The sequence below is a fragment of the Danio rerio genome, chromosome 20, assembly GCF_049306965.1.
Source record: "Danio rerio strain Tuebingen ecotype United States chromosome 20, GRCz12tu, whole genome shotgun sequence".
NCBI lineage: Eukaryota > Metazoa > Chordata > Actinopteri > Cypriniformes > Danionidae > Danio > Danio rerio.
This window is the reverse complement of record NC_133195.1, coordinates 8,983,285-9,001,525: the sequence shown is the minus strand read 5'-3', so window position 1 is coordinate 9,001,525 and position 18,241 is coordinate 8,983,285. Positions and strand designations below refer to the sequence as shown.

General features: G+C 34.9%; 1 protein-coding gene and 2 long non-coding RNA genes across 3 annotated transcripts in view; 2 read left to right on the top strand and 1 right to left on the bottom strand.

Annotated features, from left to right (window-relative positions):
• Positions 1-17,581, top strand: part of si:dkey-25c4.1 — a 37,060-nt gene extending 19,479 nt beyond the window's left edge. The window contains 1 exon segment of the long non-coding RNA NR_186845.1: positions 17,209-17,581. This is a non-coding gene — a long non-coding RNA (si:dkey-25c4.1).
• The window catches only part of dab1a (DAB adaptor protein 1a), a 696,745-nt gene continuing 682,599 nt past the window's right edge, over positions 4,096-18,241 (top strand). The window contains exons 1-2 of the mRNA XM_073933202.1: positions 4,096-4,279; positions 4,390-4,435. The gene's annotated coding sequence lies outside the window, so the exon portion shown is untranslated. The remainder of the gene's footprint in view (positions 4,280-4,389; positions 4,436-18,241) is intronic.
• On the bottom strand, positions 13,288-16,532 carry LOC141379537 (uncharacterized). Its single transcript, XR_012396368.1, has 2 exons — positions 14,149-16,532; positions 13,288-13,591 (listed from the first exon to the last, which is right to left on the bottom strand). It is a non-coding gene; the product is annotated as an uncharacterized lncRNA (long non-coding RNA).

The window sequence follows — 18,241 nt, the reverse complement described above, 5'->3', positions numbered from 1 at the left end:
ATTATACATATATCTTACGTGAAGTTAAAATATTAAAATCCAGATTATTATTTGTTAGGGTTCTGTTTAGGGATAGGGTTGGAGTTGGAGATACAACATACAGTTTGTACACTATAAAACTCATGTGAATGGGAAGTCACAATAACAAAACAGCTGTTCATGTGCTTGTGACTGTGCATTGGTCTATCTTGTTCATGCCAATATAAATTCACATTGGAGTAGTGTTGCCTTTGAATCAAATATTTAAATAATCAGGTCTTAGATAAATAATCAAGCAGATTTTCCATTCATCCATCCGTCCAATAAGCACACCTAATTATAATACAAAATAAATAGATACAATTAAATAAATGTAGTCTATTATTAAGGGGCTAGTATTTATATAAGTTATTATTTGTGATAATATTTAGATACATAATTAAATAAAGAAGTAATTAAATATGCTTCTTAAATAAATAAATAAATATATACAATCTTTATTTATTTATTTGTATAAAGTTGAAATAATGAAATCCTAAATCAAATACATATATACACATTTAGGATTTAGGATTTCATTACTTAAACTTTATATATATATATATATATTTAAGGTGTATATTTAATTATTTCTTCAAATATATATATATATATATATATATATATATATATATATATATATATATATATATATATATATATATATATATATATGTATATATATATATGTATATATATATATATATATATATATAATATTGTTATTTATGTATTATTATTTCGAAGCTTACATAGTACAAAAAATGACAACCCCAAATATATATATTAAATACATTAAATAAATATTATTAAATATTAGAAATGGAACAAAAATAAATAAAGGAAAAGATAAATAAATTTTAATCCATTTTTTTATAAAAACTGTGTATAAATATAACTACCTGACACCATTCAAGTGAAAAACAGTTAATCAGTAAACCTATATGAAAATGTTAAAATAATTCAAACCATTTTATAATTTGATTACATTTTAAGATGGGTTTAGTCGTGTTTATGTGGATTACCTGTTATTCACTGGAATATTGTCAAGTACAATTATACAAACCATACTTGTGTTGTGTCCCGTGCAGCCAATAGCCTGTCCTTTATTAACGCATTTCTGACTATTTAATTCCCCTGTAACCAAGCAATTTTCACCACAAATTGATCGGTTATAATTCACGTGTGTATTCGAGTAGAAAGAAAATCCTATGAGTTTCACAGAAGGTGCTGTTTCTTATCTAATCGACTGCAAACAAAAATGGGAGAGACACACTCAAAACCCTTAAAAGAGAACTGTAGAAATGCTGCTAAACATTTAATGATTCATCTGCCTACACGCAGACAGACACAGACTGCAGTTGCCATTTACTCAGCAAGAGCTTGATTAATTTTTGATTAAAAAGGGTCAAAAATACAGCAAAGAGACAAAATGTGTTTCATGTCTGTGTTTTATCAAATTAGAATATGGCTGGCCAATGGAAACACATGAAAGAGTCGTTTTTTAGGGCTTGTAACAATTAAAGTGTGACATCTGTTTTATTCAGTAGTTCAGTTTTTTATGTTTTTATTGTATGTGTCAGTAACACACATTTATAATAGATCAAATGTTAAAACACATGTAGCACACGGGCTGTAATGTTTGCGCTAATTTTTTTGTTTTGTGGATATTAATTTTTCTCAAGTCAATATCAGGGTGATGCAACAACACTGCAAAATGCTTTTTTTCTAGTTTAATTTTTGTCTTGTTTCTAGTCCATATATATATAGTAATAGCTACATACAGTACATACAATGCAGTAACAGCTCTTGTCCAGCCTCTTAAGCCTTCACCCTTCTGTATTAGTCTGTCCACATAAAGCAACAAGCAGAAGACGCTCTACAGTTTGACAAATATTGCTGCTGTTAAACAACATACTGTACTTTAGAAGCTTTTTTAGTCAAGAATGTAATTGTTTAGATTGTAATGCAGTTTATTTTAAGGATAGTGTCTATTTTTAAATATTTATAATTTCTGAGAGACAGCGCATCGTCTTTGAGCAAAGACGGTTGACGATGTTCATCCACAAGATGTTGGCAGGCAGCATAATAAGCCCTAAAAAAAGCAGCGTAATTACAAACTACAGCTGATCAAATCATTATTAAACAGGTAAATGACTTTAAAAGTCGATCTCTCTCTTTTGGATGTTGTAGTGCTACATTTATTCCATAGTAATATTGTGATCTCCCGATTGCAACAGAGAAATACTGGGAAATCTCTGTAGACTGATGGCATTTCGTGCTGTTCAGCTTTATAATCTTACATATGTGCAAAATCACCTGTTTTGTCATCACCTCAGATATTACGCTAGAGAGTCATTCAAATACTAGCTCTAAAGTGACGTTGGTAAATTAGTAATGGTTTCATCTGTTCTAACGTCAGCTGCAGATGTGAATGAATGGTGGAAGAAAGTAGTTCCTCTTACAAAAGAGTTTTGAGATTCTCAGTGGCTCAGTATTTTCTTTATTATACACACGATTATGCCGTCGAACTGTAGCAGTGTGATGTGGCTGTACTGTATATTGTGTGTGTGTATGTATGTATGTATATATATATGTATATATATATGTATATATATATATATATATATATATATATATATATATATATATATATATATATATATATAGTATCATTATTGCATTTCATATAAAAAAGTGGTATCGCCGATCTTTACAGGCAGGAAAGTGGGATGATAGACAAGCATTTGAATTTTTTGTGCCATCTTGTGACTGAATGATACACAGGTTAGTGTATGCTCTATTCGGCTCTCTTTTTCTACAAGCTTTACATTTAAAGAGTTTAAAGAGAAATTTAAAGAGAAATACTGGGAAATATCTGTAGACTGATGGCATTTCATGCTGTTTAGCTTTATAATCTTACATATGTGCAAAATCACCTGTTTTGTCATCACCTCAGATATTACGCTAGAGAGTCATTCAAATACTAGCTCTAAAGTGACGTTGGTAAATTAGTAATGGTTTCTTCTGTTCTAACGTCAGCTGCAGATGTGAATGAATGGTGGAAGAAAGTAGTTCCTCTTACAAAAGAGTTTTGAGATTCTCAGTGGCTCAGTATTTTCTTTATTATACACACGATTATGCCGTCGAACTGTAGCAGTGTGATGTGGCTGTACTGTATATTGTGTGTGTGTATGTGTGTGTGTATGTATGTATGTATATATATATATATATATATATATATATATATATATATATATATATATATATATATATATATATATATATATATATATATATATAGTATCATTATTGCATTTCATATAAAAAAGTGGTATCGCCGATCTTTACAGGCAGGAAAGTGGGATGATAGACAAGCATTTGAATGTTTAGTGCCATCTTGTGACTGAATGATACACAGGTTAGTGTATGCTCTATTCGGCTCTCTTTTTCTACAAGCTTTACATTTAAAGAGTTAAGTATTACAGCTCTATTTTTGTTTCAAGCAGCCTTGTAATAAGCAGAAATAGTGCATATCTAGTTGGTTGTTTTCCTCCACTTCGCGTCACGCTGCTGATAAACCTCAGAATATATGCTGCAAAAATGTATGCTAACATATTATACTAAGAACTAATATCATGCTGAGGACACCTTTTTTGAAGTACAGATTCCCATTGCAATTATGGCATATATCTTCAAATACATTTCACATGTTTAAAAAACATCAGTTTATTATTTTGATACAAATACATTGGTAGATGTTTTCAAATAACATCAGTTTATTATTTAGATTTTTAAATATGACTTTTTATAATCTCTCTCACCTCATTTCTCAACCCTGACTCTCAAATCATAAAGCTTTGTATTTAGGTGATGGCCAGTATATCATTTATTTTATGCTATTTAGTGTTTTGATGCATTAAACCTATATAGTCTAAATGTGAATCATTTTGTATTATAGGTGTTTTTTAATATATTTTTACTTTCAGCCCAAACACATAATAGTTTTCGAGAATAAGGATTATAAAAACTAACCGTAAGCGGAGGTCAAGGAAAGCGCTGCTGCTGCACACGCACAGATGAGTAATGACTACACCAAAGCACCGTCTGATGGGGCAGCCGCTCTCTCTTTGACGTCACATTAACCTAAATAAGATGAGCGTGAGCAGAAGAGAAAGACGAGCGAAAGAGGATCTCTCCTGATTTGACGTCACCATTTACCGGGGTACAGGAGAGTGTGATGGATGAGAGAGAAATGCAGGTAATAGTGGGAGGGAAAGGGAATGAGTTGACGTGTGGCTTTGTCTGCAGCAGCAGAAGGCTGGTGAAATGGACTGTGATATTGGCTTTTAATTTTCCCTCTGCCTTCAGCTGAAAGAACAGAACAGACGAGACAAGCACTAGAGAAAGGAGGAGGGTGAGGGAATTCACATTTCTTTACTGACAAATAAAGCTTAATCACTGCTGTTGCACCTTGGAGTTTTTGAGTCCATTTTTGAATAATGAGGTCAGCTATTTGTGTTTAAAAACATTGTATAAATCTTTGTTTGGTGAATATTTGTGAGTTAAATAATTGCAATGAACAAGTTCACAAGAGTAACTGCCAGATTTTGCTTTGTTTTTGGTGTCGCGGTGGTCATGGTGAGGCGACAGGTTGGCTTAAACTTTTATGATGCCTCATCTTCTGACTCTCAGTATGTTCTATTGGGTGGAACAGATTTGATGTGTTCCCGCTGCTAGTATGCCTCACTCTCCCGCATATTTTGCAGAGCACCGAAAACTGTACGTTTGTTGGAACTTAAAAAGCCGAACCACTTCCACATCACAGCATTCGTCTTTCCTCTCTCATCAACTAATTCATCTGCATTCTTACTCTTGGAAGCTTGTTCATTCATATCTGTATTCAGGGCACTCATTTTGTAGCTAAAACCAACTGCTGAGAGCTGCCAGCGTGTCTGATGTACGTCATCATGCAAGTGACATCATGCTCTTTCTGACGGCTGAGCACTGAAAGACATTCAGTGACAAATAGGGATGTAACGGTATCAGAATTTCATGGTACGGTAATACCTCGGTATAAATGTCACGGTACGGTATTTATTGAATCATTCACAGGAAAAACAAAACTTATGAAAATACTCCAAAAAAGTGCCAAAAGTGTCAATGACATACAAATTAGCCATCTATCTGTAAGCTTTGAAACAGGAACTTCAATTTTATTAACTAAAAAATATTAAACCATGTAAAAAAAAAAGTTTCAATTTAGTATTGTTGAAAACTCATCACATTCAACATTTAATCACTCACTCACTCACTCACTTAGATAGAGATGGGTTTTAAGGAAAATTATCATATAACTATAATCTGGTTAAAGCTGTTATCTCTGGGTATTTACAATGTCCCCTGCAACAGAAAAAACCCCCTCTCATTTGGGACTGAGGTTTCTGGGAGCGAGATATGACTTGGCCCAGGTTGACAGCAGTGGGTACTGTTGTGCATTGTCTTTCCCCCACTTGAGAGGACAAACCATGAGTGAGATAGAGGTCTCTTTGCGGTACAAGTCAATGTCTGCATCAATCTGAACAGTGTGCTGTGTTTCTGCAGTCCCCATGACTGTTATTAGTCGTATTCCCCAACTTGCAGACACGTACACACATAGGGCTCAACCTGTGCAGTGCACATGCCCTTTTTAGTCTTGGATAGAAAATGCCCTTCACACACCCTCCGTCCCGTCCCGCCCTTCAGTAGGCGCGCGACAACACCGCTCTTGAGTATGCGCGCTCAACCCCCCCTCCCCGCTTTACAGTACGCGCGCGACAACACAGCTGATCAGAACGCGCGCGACAACACCGCTTTTCAGTACGCCCGGCGACAACACCCGCTTTAGGTTCGATCATTTCCAGCTCTTTTTCATCCCCGCTTCTAGCAGCACACTCCATTTCCACATTACTGGATCTGTAGCGACAACAGACCGCAAAGGATGATGGCCACGCCTGGGCTGATGGGAATTGTAGTTTCCGCTACCTCCCGTTCGCCTCATTCGCCTGAGCAAATTTTCTCAGAAGACCTATAGTTTTATCGAGTCATGCAACTACGGTAATATCGAAAAAAATTGCTATTGCGGTATGACGGTATTTATAATACCGTTACATCCCTAGTGACAAATGATACAATGTAGAAGATCTTATACATATAATAAAATATATGCAAATTTACATCGAAACACCAGAAATGAGGCTAAAAATCATATCACCGTTATTGAAAAAATAATCTATCACAATATATTTGGATATCGAATTATTATCCAGCCCTAACTCAAATCATCACAAATGGCTTTCTTGAACATGTCAATGAACTTACTATGATTCAGTGACCTCCACAGTCATCAGATCTCAATCCAACAGTGCACCTTTAGGATGTGGGGCAACTGGAGATTCACATCATCGATGTGCAGTCAACGAACTGTGTGATGCTATCATGTCAATAGACCAAAGTCTCTTGGAAATATTTCCAGCTCTTTGATTGAGCACCACAAAGGATTAAGGCAGTTTTAAAAGCAAAGACTGTACCTAACTATATGGCTGGTGACTGTATAACACATAGAGTTTTGTTCTTTAATATGCGTATCACATAATGAGACTACAAAGGTTGTCATCCTGTAATGTTCAGTTTCTAGGTCACTAAACAAATAAGCAAATTCTGCATAAAAGCATTCTGTCACAGTGTGTATGAGGAAAGCTAGGAATGCGCTAATAGAGCATGAAGCGGCATGTGACATTTGGCGATTCAGTGATTCAGACGTGGAATGTTCTGTTGTATTCAAACGCACAAATACAACCTCGGGATCTGAGCCCTTCACCTGTAATGACACAGCCAAGTCACCAGGGAGTCCGGCAAGCACTCCATCGTCATGGTAACAGGCTCGATGCTAAAAATAGTGTGGCTTTATGGCAATCACACGGCTCTTGGGGATCTCAGAGGGGTGGACGGGTCAGTCCACAGGGTGTTGGAGCTCCATGGCTGATTTCAGACACATGGAGAGAAACATAATAATAAAACATGAATATTCATTTTAATATTCAAGTTTTAAAAATATATATTTTTTAAGATAAAAGGGGTTTGTAGATTGATTTCCAATTTGAATCCCTTTCCGCAGCACTGGTCCTGATGGTATTTTTCCATAGGGAATTTAAAGAATAAAACTGTTAATAAAATCAAGCAGATAGTTATTATTATTATTATTTAGCTCCGCAGATTTTATTCACTGTAATGTTTACTTAATTTCTTTCTTAAAATATAATACTTGAATTGTTGTTTTTAAATGGCCTAAGCCTGGTTCCAACATTTAAAAACATATATTTGTAATGGATGAATTTGTGCTTATTAGACCAGTCAGATTTAGCCATTGTAAATGGTGACTGACCTTAAAAACAACCCTTAATTTTATTTTTATATATTGATTTTTTTTCATACTTATAAATTGTTTTATCTAAGCCAAACCAAGAATATTAGCTTAACCTAAAAAAAAAAATAAATAAATAATAATAATAACAATAAAAACTCTTCCAAGTACTTTTGTGCAGAAACTAAAGTAATTCCTCTTTTATTTTAATTTCCATAAGTGGCAATCATATACTTTCTTTAACTGAGTTAATTTTATTTTATTTTTCAGGGTTTTCACCTTTATTTTGGATAGAAAAGTAGAGAATTGACAGTAAAGCATTGGAAGCATTGAGAGGGGAAGGCTTGACAAAGGACAACGAGTCGGAATTGAACTCGGGTCGCCGTGAGCACCATGTCAACGCACTAACCACTACACCACTGGCGCCGACTAATTGAGTTAAATATATTCAGTTCTATAAACCATATGTAGTGCACATGTACAGAGGATAGATAGTCCAATGACAATCAATACAGAGAATCATCGGTTGACAGGAAATGTAACTAATGTATTTATACAATTATGGCCCGTTTTCAATGAGTGGTACAGTACGGTACAATACAGGTCAGTACTGGTCACCTTTATCAGGCTTGCGTTTCTAATAGTACCATTTTGGTGGGCATAGTGCATAGTAACAAAGTTGCAGTCAACATCATTCTGGCTGGAGGAAATGTCAAAGTAAAGCTGTATGGGTCGTTCACATATCATATAAGAATAACTTCTCATTAAACAAACGCCTAATACAGATAAATACTTGTGTATAGGTGTTCATTACTAACCTTTCTATGAACAGGATTTGATTATAACCGTACATCAATGATATGGTCAAATAGCCTATACTGTAGCGTCTGCGATTATATAAAATCAATAAATGCAACATATATAAACACACACAGACCCTCACAGTCTCCATTAGGTTACCAATTACAGAAAAAACAACACACAGCATACATTTAGTCCTTATTTGCTTCAAAAATGACACGCAACATATAGCTCACAGTACAAACATCTCATCTGTATCTTTAATCTTTTCTAGCACACGTAACCTCTGTTAGAAAATAATTCCATCATTCTGAGTTCATAATAGTCCAAAAGGTGATGATAATAGTTAAACGAGGCAGTTTGTTCATGTTTTAGGTTGCTGAAAGAATTATTTGCTCCTTTGTTTTTTTGTCTTCTCCTTTGTTTTACTGTGCTTCATTCTCACGTTTGTCCGTTTCTGAAAGGATCGGATGTCAGAAGCACTTCAATAATCATGCACACATTATTATGATCATATTATCTGTTATTTCAAATATAGATGCATGGCAAGGGCAAGCGAGAAAGTGAAACTGTTCGTGGTTTAGACGGGTAGATTCTGCTCTTCTTCCTGGATTTGTGGCTGTTTATCAGGATGACGACAAGGTTTGTTTAAACTCGAGTTGATCATGACTCATGATCATATGTATATTTTATTATGGTGTAATGTCTCGCCTGTGTAATTAAAAAATGCAGCTTCCTTTATTTCCATTCTCCTGGCGTGCCCGCTAGCCAGTGACATATCTCTGTAAAACAATAGCGTTTAGCTGCGCGTCTTGCTTCACCTTTTATTACCCTTTTGTTGTGCTAGGTACACTTCTGAAAGGGTATCCAAAAACTGGTATGGTACAGTTTGCTTTTTTATACCTTTTGACAGTGGAAATAAAATAAAAAGTGTATCGTACAACTAAGTTGAAACGGGCCATTAATACTGATTTAAAAATGCTTGTACTTCTAGCAATTCTAGTATAATTTTAGTACTCTGGTGCAGCCTACGTGTGGTCGCTTGCGCGCACCTCCCAAAAAATTTAACTACACCTCACAATGCTGCGTAGCGCAAGTTCTGTGATTGGTTGGCTTGGTAGCAATGACGAGTGTGGGCGGAGATGAGAGCTGGGCAAGCCCAATGCAGTGAGTGTTTACAAGTGTGGAGTCTCGTTAAGGAGCTCCGGATAGAGACTGTTGTTTTGTGTTTACCTTATGATTAGAGTTGTTGCATGTCTGCCGATTCCATCCTCAAAATGAGCGAGTTTGAGTCGCTTGTACATTAGGGTAGCGTTAAGAAATAACAAAATACCAGCAAAGAAAATCGACACAGAGAAGCATAAACACCTACTGCTTGCTAGCGTTTTGGAAGTGTTATTGCAGAGCAGCCCACGCAGCACGCTATAAATGCATGGCTACATGCAATACATGCACCGTGGGTCTTGCCAATCACTTGACGCAGAAGTATAAACCAGGCTTTAGTCCCATCTGAATAGGGCTTATTATAATGCTTACAGGAAGTGGGCAAAGCTACTTTTCCTGCCCTCTACACTCTCCAGCTATTTGATTGATGAAATTTTCTAAATAGCATCACGAGTAATCGAGTCTGTGCAAATGTTGCTTTTAAGCTGGGATATTTTAACAATAGGTTGAATGAATGTACACAGATTAGTTCAGCAAAGCATATACAGCTAATTACTGTAAGAGCTCGCAACACATCAGTCTTTTCATTTTTTTTAACAATGTCTCTATGGAGAAAATGAATGGAGCACTCACAATAACAAACAACAAATAAAAACCAAATTATTGATGCACATGTAAGCCTTGTAATAGTCATAATTTCATCATTTTTCCCATAGAAAATCTACTAACATACTGTAAATAGGCATCAGAATATGCAAATTCTTTTTATAAGCTTTGATTGAAGGATGATGCCAATAGCACAATTAAACCACCTACCAACAGGGTCCAACTGGGTCTTGCTAACCAGCCAAACCTTGACCTCATGTTCTAAACACCCAGCTCAGGAGTGTGGAGTGTGTTGAACAGTGCAGAGAGTGAGACACTGCAGTATGTGGCTCACATGCACAGATAGAAACCCATTTTACAGATAGGGCTCTTGGCAGCGTCCAGTGGGAAATCCGCACACTCCGTAGCGTAATAAATTACAAAACAAATTATCACAACTGAGGGTAAGCTGAATACAGCTGTCTTTTCCATTTTACTGATCTCTCCTTGGTTACAGCGGCTGCCGTGAAAAGTGCATCGTCAGTAGATGAGGCAGAAAGAAAGGCTAGTCAAGTTTGTATCAATCTGTTTTCTCTCTCACTTTCTTGTTTCACATTTTCCTGAAATTTCCGTTTAAAGTGTACATCAAATTGAACATTAAATATATTTGAAAACACAGGCATGAATTCATAGCCAGATAAGTTTTATAAAGTTTATTGGCTTTCATTCACTTAAGGAAGATATGACAAGTACTTATTTATATTTTAAACGCAGGGTCATACTGATAAGGTACCCCTATATACAATTCTGGAAAGCACCAAAAACGTCCCAAGATATTTACATTTTTGCAATTTTTGTTTTTACAAATCTAATAATAATAATTAATTATTATTAGTAATAATTCTGAATTCAACTGTTTATGTACTATATATATATATATATATATATATATATATATATATATATATATATATATATATATACACATATACATATATACACACACACACACACACACACACACACACACACACACTCACACACATATACAGTTGAAGTCAGAATTAGTAGCCCCCTGAATTATTAGCTCCACTGTTTATTTTTTCCCCCAATTTCTGTTTAATGGAGGGAAGATTGTTTCAGCACATTTCTAAACATAATAGTTTTAAAAAACTATTTCTAATAACTGATTTATTTTATCTTTGTCATGATGACAATAAATATTATTTTACTTGATATTTTTCAAGACACTTTTATACAGCTTAAAGTGACATTTAAAGGCTTAACTAGGTTAATAAGGTAAACTAGGCAGGTTAGGGTAATTAGGCAAGTTATTCTATAAAGATGGTTTGTTCTCTAGACTATCGAAAAAAATAGCTTGAAGGGGCTAACAATTTTGTCCCAAAAATAGTTATTAAAAAATTAAAAACTGCTTTTATTTTTACCGAAATAAAACAAATAAGACTTTTTCTAGAAGAAAAAAATATTATCAGACATACTGTGGAACTTTCCTTGGTCTGTCAAACATCATTTGGGAAATATTTAAAAAAGAAAAAAAAATCAAAAGGGGGCTAAAAATTCTGACTTTAACTGTATATATATATATATATATATATATATATATATATATATATATATATATATATATATATATATATATATATATATATATATATATATATATTGATAACTCAAATTTGGAACAGTTGAATTCTTAGTTTTCACTTTAGTCAGCATACTTCCTATACACTTTCTTTTATCTTGCACCAACCACCAGAGATCTCCTATTTTGACCTGTCTCATTCAGGTGAGAAGTGTTTTGGTGCTCATTTGTAACCTCTCTGTCAATGCCGTCTCTCTCTCTCTCTCTCTCTTTCTCACTGCCATCGTAGGAAATGATTGAGTGCATGTAGAATGCTGACATCAGATAACTCCTGCATTGGCAGTCCATGTGTGACTGCACTCTGCTCGACATTTGCATATCATTTGGAATTCAATAAACTAAATGGACCCGTGCCCACACTGACAATAAAAAGGCCTATAAATATTGTAATACTTCCAGTCATGACGGAAAGGTATGGCGATGGCTGGCAGGTCTGACTTCACTACCAAAGGTCCTTTAATTGTTTAATTGATTGGTTTTTTTGTGTGTGTGGTTATTTATCTCATCCACCCTGCTAGGAAGTGACATCAGTCTATTTCCTGCATTTTCTGTCCCTTTGTGACCTCAATCTCCAGTAGGATGACTTGGAGAAGGGATCAGAAGCTTCTCCCTTTGAGCTCAGCTTGAACTCCGAATCCATTTGTGCCAAAAATGATATTCAAACCAGCTTGCTTGTGCAGTCCTGCTACATTGAACAATAAATCACTCGCAGCGGTTGGCAGAGGTGCCACTCAAGAGCCAAGACGAATGATGCAAGACAGGCTCGAAATAAAAAGCGTCTGTTACCACGGTGTGTTTTAATTTCGCTATGATATCGCCGAGCTCTTCCCCTCTGTTGCTTCTACTCATGATTATTTTCCTGACAGGACGGAGCGTTTTCAATTACGACGTTCATGGCGTGCAACAGTGGGCCTGCGCCCCCACTAGCATTGCTTTTATTATTTGCTAACCTTTCTAATTTCACACTTGTTAAATTTTCATGTAAAAGCCCTTTTAAGAGAGAGGCTTCAAGAGAGCGTCATGTTTCAAATCTCTGGAGGGACTGAGTTTCTGGGCTCAGGATTTGCACTGGGATGAGTTTCAGGGTTTGAGGGTGAAGCAGGGTGCTGGCTTGAATCTGAGATAAATTGTAGCCCACTCTGAAACTCTGAACATGCATATTCATTGGTTTTAATACCACTTTTACAAATGTTTTACAATAGAAGTGAAGTCACTGGATTGTGGAATTTCATAAATTAAGGTATGGGAGTTATGCTTTGTCAAAATATAAATATAAAATATAGTTATATAACTTAGTAGCCAGATGAAAACTGAAAAGTTATATACTTTGTGTTTTAATTATATTAATTACATAATTAAATTCAAAACTCTAGCAACTCGTTTGACAGCGACATTAAACCGATTGCCTTCCTGAGCACTGGCTAAGCCAAAGTGATGCAAATGCTATGGGCAGGGTTTCAATAATTGTGTCTAAGGCCAAAAAAAATAAAAATAAAAATAAATAAATAAACTCTTTTGTTGATATAATAGTGTGGTCAGTGCCTGGGTAGGTTCTTTTACCTATCTACTTCATTTGCATGCTTCGCTAAGCCATATCCACCTTTAGCTACTGCCCCCTTTTAAAAACATACTATAGACAGGACTCGCAAACTCATTTTAGAGTACTCCTGTCACTGTAAGATACCCCTGTTGGCTTTTGTAGACTCATGGACTTCTTGAGGATGCTGTTTGATCGCAGATTAAACAACACACCTCAAAGAATTCTGCTTGTAACGAGTCTCCTGGTTTGGGTTCTCATTTTTTCAATATCCATAACCAAAATGTTGTGTAGTCTTTTGTCTAGACACACACTGGGTAATCTTTTACTTTCATAATATAGTCTTTTAGATGCATTCATAATGTCATTAGAGTGCATTTGTGCAAGAGAGAAAAAAAAAAAAGAAAAAAAATATAAATACCTGCACACATTTTCTTTCCTGGACCACCAACACCTCCAGCCTGGTCAAGAAGGCTCACCAGCGCCTATGTTTCTTAAGGCAACTTAAGAAGAACCAGCTTTCATCAGCTTTCTTGGCGCTTCAGGCTCCCCCGGACAAAAACCAGCAGACCCCCCCCCCCCCCCCCCCCCCCTTCAATACATCCCTCACTCTCCTCTAACTTACACTCCTCACAATCACTGCACTGTTTAACATTTGAACATTTTAAAATGCACATATTCATTGCACTGATTCACTTATTTGAACTATACATACCCACTGCACATGGACATCTGTAATTATGTGCACACCCCCTGCACATATACATTTATAATCATGTTTATCTATCTGCACAATTCTGATTATTAATAGCAACCTGTACATATGTTCATTTATTGTAAATCTATGTCCATAGCTAATACAACCTGTATATAATGTTCATAGTACATCCATTAGTAAATATCACCATGGTTTTTCTATAACTGCACTTTATAACTTGTACCTGTGTATTGCACTTGCTGGTTAGACCTACAGTATACTGCATTTCGTTGCCTTTGTACTTGTACATGTGTAATGACAATAAAGATACATCTAATCTAATCTAAAAAATAACTGAAAGCAAAAGATTTCCTCCAAGAAATCAACCAGTAGTGTTCTGATTGGTTGAATTCTACAGGTTTACTGAGAGATGGCTCTCACAATGCACAGATGTCTGGTCCAAAATGAAAGCTGGTGTGTTTACATTTTGACATCGATATCAACTAAATGCTAGATTCCAAAAAGGTTCTTAAAAACGAATGAATTGTTCCCTGAGGCAGCTTCTTGTTTCAAAATCATTTGCTGTTCCTAAGATTTGTTCAAAACAATTTTATTTTTTAAATTCAAAAACAACTAATCAATTTAAAAGACACCCAGGAGTTGTTTGAAGGACGTAGTTGATCCTAAATAGATGTCCATGGTTTATTGGTTGCATTGTTACTGCACTGTAAAAATTAAAAAAATATATATTTTAAAAGTCATTATTTACAACCTATTTTTCTTTAAAATTTTATCATGTTTTAAGTGATTTTAATTGATGTAAGCTAAGATATTGTGTACAATAAAAAATAAAATAAGGCAGCAAACTAATTAGAGTGTACGATGGCCACTAAAAATGATGCAACACAAAGTGCAATGTGATTGGTTCATTGTCTAGGAGCCATATGGATTTTTTGTCATCCTTTTCACGGGAAAAGTTTGAGATCTCCTAATTTAGACAATATTCATAAAATCATGCTACTGCCGCAGTGAAGGTTTCTTGAACTGGGTGCAAAGTCAGAACAGAATTGCGTCTGGGGATTTGGGATTTGGATGAAAACGAAGATAAGTTCGATGTAGAAGAAAGGTCTGGGGACATTATTATTCATATGGACAGTTTGATCATGATGGAACTCATAAAATTTTAACTCAATCCCCCAGTGGATATGCTTGGCTGGGTTTGATTAATCTGATGACTGGCTCAGAGATGGTGTGAGTCACCTGATTTCAAATTAAAACACAAACATGACCCACTCACTTCCTGTGTCAAAATGTGCGGGACAGAAACGTGCCTTTTCAGGATGAAAAATAACTGAGAAAGTGATTTATGTGTGCTGTATTTAAATTTAGACATATACAGTTGACGTCAGAATTATTAGCCCCCTCTGATTTTTTTTTTCTTTATTAAATATTTTCCTAATTTTGTTTAAAAGATTCAGGAAATGTTCACAGTATGTCTGATAATATTTTTTTTTTCTTCAAGACAATTTTCTTCAAGACAAAGTCTTATTTGTTTTATTTCGGCTAGAATAAAAACGTTTATTTATTTTTTTAAACACCATTTTAAGGTCAAAATTATTAGCCCCTTTAAGGTACTTTTTTTTCGATAGTCTACAGGACAAACCATCACTATACAATAACTTGCCTAATTACCCTATCCTGCAGAGTTAACCTAATTAACCTAGTTAAGCCTTTAAAAGTCACTTTTAGCTGTATAGAAGTGTCTTGATAAATATCTCGTCAAATATTATTTACTGACATCATGAAAAAGATAAAAGAAATCAGTTATTAGAAATGAGTTATTTACACTTATGTTTAGAAATGTGTTGGAAAAAAATCTCTTCATTAAACAGAAATTGAGGAAAAAATAAACAGTGGGGCTAATAATGAAGGAGGCTAATAATTGTGACTTCAATTTAGGGCTGTGCATTTAATCAAAAATCCGGTTTTGATTTCGATTTTGGCTTCTAATGATTATGAAAAACCATTAATTGATATAAACAATTATTCCATCATATACAACCCCCTTTCAAGTTGTACACATTTGTTGCTCTGCAAAGCTCAGCTCCACGTGAAAATGACTAAAAGCATGTACTGTAATGTAACTTGCAGCATGTGGTGTGCATCATTCATATTTTTAAAAGCACGAAAGAGCACATGTTCTGTGTGTGCGTGCCGCGCTTAGCCTAGGACAGGCTCGGAGAGGAGCAGAGCACACACATCTGACGCCATCTTAATGTCAGTGCTTTAATGGTCAAACAACAAAGGGAGAAAATCCCTCACTGCTCTTGGCTGAAGGACTTTAGCTAAAGTGTTTTTCTTACAGTGAAGATGCTTAAAGCACAGTTTAAACGTAACAGATTTAATAACTGATTTCTTTTATCTTTGCTATGATGACAGCACATTGTTTTATTAGATATTTTTCAAGAAACTAGTATTCAGCTTAAAGTGACATTCAAAGGCTTAATTAATGTAATTAGGCAAGTCATTGTATATTAGTAGTTTCTTCTGCAGACAATCAAAATATATATATTTCTTAAAGGGGCTAATAATATTGAGCCATTACATAGGTTTCAAAATATTTAAACCTGCTTTTATTCTTTGTGAAATAAAACATAAGCCTTTTTCCAAAAGAAAAAAATATATCATAGGAAATACTGTGAAAAATTCCTTTGTTAAATATCATTTGATAAATAATTATTTATAAATAAAATTCACAGAAGGCCAAATAATTTTGACTTCTACTGATAATCGTTTTGAATAATCGTGATTACAGTTCTGACCAAAATAATCGTGATTATGATTTTTCCCATAATTGAGCAGCCCTGCTTCTACTGTATGTAGTATATAGTAGTCAAGACAAGATTGAGTGTTGTTCAGTAGTTTAAGGACAACTCTGATAAAAAGTTTTTATCCTCTTACAAATATTTATTACTGTATGTATATCCAGGCTGATCTAGTTTCCAGGAGGAAACTAAAGTATTTTACAATTTGTCAGTTTGGCTAATTCAAACAAATTTGTATGAGTTTGGTACGATTTTAAAAAGGAGGTGTGGCCCCCAACCTCACCCCAAAACCAAACCGTAAGTGGAGCAAATTGTACTAAATTTTACGAATTCATACAAATTAGCCACTTAATCAAAAACTTATGAATTGCCATTAGATTGCATTGGTATATCAGTCTATTTATCTAGTCATACTGATTTAGTTGTCCAGTTGTAACTGTGGGTAGCATTGCTCAGACATGTTTATTAGAAAAAATAGTTTGAGCTTATAATAAAACTTGTGATGTTTGATTCCAGGCTTTGGTGTCTTGGCAAAATCTGAGCACAGCTTGTGCTAACAGCTCTTCTGAAGCTTCAGAGGACATATGAGGTTACTACAAAGTTTTCTCAAGGGGGAGAAGAAAGAAAATCTGAGAAGCAGAAGCTTTAAGCTCAGAGTCCATTTGATCTCTGGCTAAACGGTGTCAAGTAGAACCTGTCAAATAAAATCAGATTTTTAGCTTTATCTACCTATGTATTGTCTAGTCAAGTCACTCAGTGTGTTTTTTCTATAATTTTTCAACCGCTTTCTAGTTGTCTAGATGTTTTACTTCACATATAATATTAACCCTTATAAGTATTCTTTGCATTTTTGATGTTCAAAAGAGATCATAATTAAAATCATCTCATCATTTATTGTCCCTTGTGTGGTTTTAAACCTTTTGACTCTATTTTAATGATCTAGACCTAAAGTCTGAAGCGCAGGGTGCAAAAACATTCAGGGCGTGTATGAATCCACTTTTTTCTATTTTTTGGATGAAAAAATTTGCTTTTTGCCCTGGCGCATGGTCTAACATTTGTGCTTATTCTCTTTTATCATGGATGTGTTTTGAGCATAACATGCATTCAACCAATCAGAGTCCTATCTCCCATTCCCTTTAAGAGTCAGCTGCGTTGCGCCATGGTGCACTTTCTGTTTACAAGGCAGACTGTGTAAGTGGAAAAACTGAACACTTTATTTGCAAGAAAACAGTTAACCAGACATTTGCAGCATAAGGATAAAGAATAAGCCTCCTCCATTTGGCCTCTTTACTTTTCCTTTTTACTTGGAAACTTTACTTTTAATTTTACATGGTGGGAACTCACTCCACGTAGGACATCCCTTAGCCTATATATTTAATTTTGTTTAAACGCAAGGATTTGTTTCACAACAATTTCAAATTTCAGTTCTAATTTTACAGCAAATCAATAAATTAACAATAAGAACGAAGTGTGGTCAAAAAACTGAGTTATATCCAAACACATGTCCTATTCTTATGCCTCATATGGTGATGGATACGTCTTCAAAACT